The sequence below is a fragment of the Sinocyclocheilus grahami genome, unplaced genomic scaffold (genome assembly GCF_001515645.1).
Source record: "Sinocyclocheilus grahami isolate Dianchi unplaced genomic scaffold, SAMN03320097.WGS_v1.1 scaffold149.1, whole genome shotgun sequence".
Lineage (NCBI taxonomy): Eukaryota > Metazoa > Chordata > Actinopteri > Cypriniformes > Cyprinidae > Sinocyclocheilus > Sinocyclocheilus grahami.
In genome coordinates, this window is record NW_015505328.1 from 531,414 (window position 1) to 533,667 (window position 2,254).

The following is a 2,254-nucleotide window of genomic DNA, read 5'->3' on the forward strand; positions in this document are numbered from 1 at the left end:
GCTCTGTGTAGTTAATGCTGCTCAATGTGAAAGCACGCACGTGATGGAGATTTACCGCTGATTATAGAACCGGCTTTACTGACAAGATACGCCGTTAAATATCGTGCAGCCCTAGTTAGAAGGTCATTATCTATAATAAATAAAAATAAAATAATTAGAAAGAATAGAGAAAGAACAGAGAATGCTAGTGTTAGAGGCTCTTCTTTCTTTATAAACAAAAAAAGTAGTTAGAATAGAAACAGAATAGAGAATGCAAATGTTAGAGGGTCAAGTTTTTAAATAAAAAAACAACAACAAGGAGATCAAATTAGAAGTAGCATTAGAATATAGAGTGCTAGAGTTAGACGGTCAAATGAAGATGAAAGAGATGTGTTTCTTGAAAATATTAAGGACTCAGCTGCTTGGATAGAGTTGGGCAGGTCTTTCCACCAGGAGGGAACAGTTAATGTAGAAGTCCATGCAAGTTTTATCATAGGTAGAATGCAAAATGTTTCAATACAAGCATTTCAGTCAAATGTAATTTATGCAATATTTCAAACCTTTAACCCACGGGGGAAAATCAAGCCATGGCAACAGTTTAAAAGTAGCCCAATTCTGTGGAAAATACACGCACTTGGCAACCCTACATCCAACAAGAGCTGCAGGAGTCAGATTTAAGTGAACACAGGTCGAGAATACGGAGAGATGTCTGACAAGACCATGCTCGAGTAATTGCTGCTCAACAGATCCTGAGCTCATTGACAAATATCTTCTGTGGAAAATACACGCACTTGGCAACCCTACATCCAACAAGAGCTGCAGGAGTCAGATTTAAGTGAACACAGGTCGAGAATACGGAGAGATGTCTGACAAGACCATGCTTGAGTAATTGCTGCTCAACAGATCCTGAGCTCATTGACAAATATCTGATCTTGTAAGATGTTCTCCCTTTACACAGAGTGCGTGTGATTGCGATATCGAAAGTGAAAGTAAACAGCGCAAACGTTCATTCATGTTGCGGGAGCACGCGCAATGGTCAGAAATTCAGCGGGAGCGGGATTAAAGGGGTCATATGATGTGAATTAAATTTTTCCTTTCTCTTTGGAGTGTCACAAGCTCTTGGTGCATAAAAAGATCTGTAAAGTTGCAAAAACTAAAGTCTCAAATCCAAAAATATTTTCTTTATAAAAGTTAAGAGTCAGCCACACCTACCTAAAACGGCTCGTTCTAACATGCCCCCACATATCTACATCACTATGTGGGAAGATTTGCATAACGCCGCCCAAATGTTCACGCAAAGAAAGAAGGCGTAACTTTTATTCTGGCTGTAGTATTGTTGCTGCCGCCATGTTGTGAATGCGCTGTGTGATTCACAGCGAAACTACTTTGTTTGGCCTTCCAAAAGAGGACAATATCTGCTTTGTCATGCCTGGAGCTGATCCGTGCTGGTTGCTGAGGAAATACTACAACTTTGCGCTGTGGATCGCCGGATCGGCTTTCACCGTGGACGAAGCGGAGTCCAGCCCGGGGTCGTCACATGTGGTTGCCGCAAGCCTGTCGGACACTCCTTCGTCGAATCCGCCGCCTCTGCTAACTCAGCCCGCCGGCCGTTCCTCACTTTATCCCCCGGCCTCTGCTCACTTTGTAGCTTCTCCGATCACAAATGCGACATGGTTTTATGTTTACGTGGCACGATGCAACGCAACGCGTAAAAAGACAGTACAAGTCATTATAATCCATAATTATGTCCCCACTGGATGCAACGAATGCCTCGTTTATAATGGGTTTTCATGTTTTTGAATCATCGCTCCGGCCTGACAGGGCATCATCACAATGTGGTGAGGGGCGTACCATTTCCGTCACACGCTTGAGGTATTCGGCAAATCACAACGCTCTGGATAGCTGGCCAATCACAGCACACCTCGCTTTTTCAGACCGATGAGCTTCGTAAAAATCGACTCGTTTCAGAAAGGCGGGGCATAGAGGAGAAACAACAATGTACAGTATGTGGAAAATAATGTGTTTTTTGAACCTCAAACCGCATAAACACATTTCATTACACCAAATACACAAAATAATGTTCTTTTTAGTAGCATAAAATGACCCCTTTAAGAAAACAGCCGAATCCCGGACATTTTGGGCAATTAAGAAATCCCGGCCGGACGCATTTTTGTAGGTCCAAAAAGAGGACATGTTCGGGGAAAAGAGGACGTATGGTCACCCTAATTCAGTTAGAACTCATAAACCGTTTTAATGTGTGTTGTTTGCCAGTTTT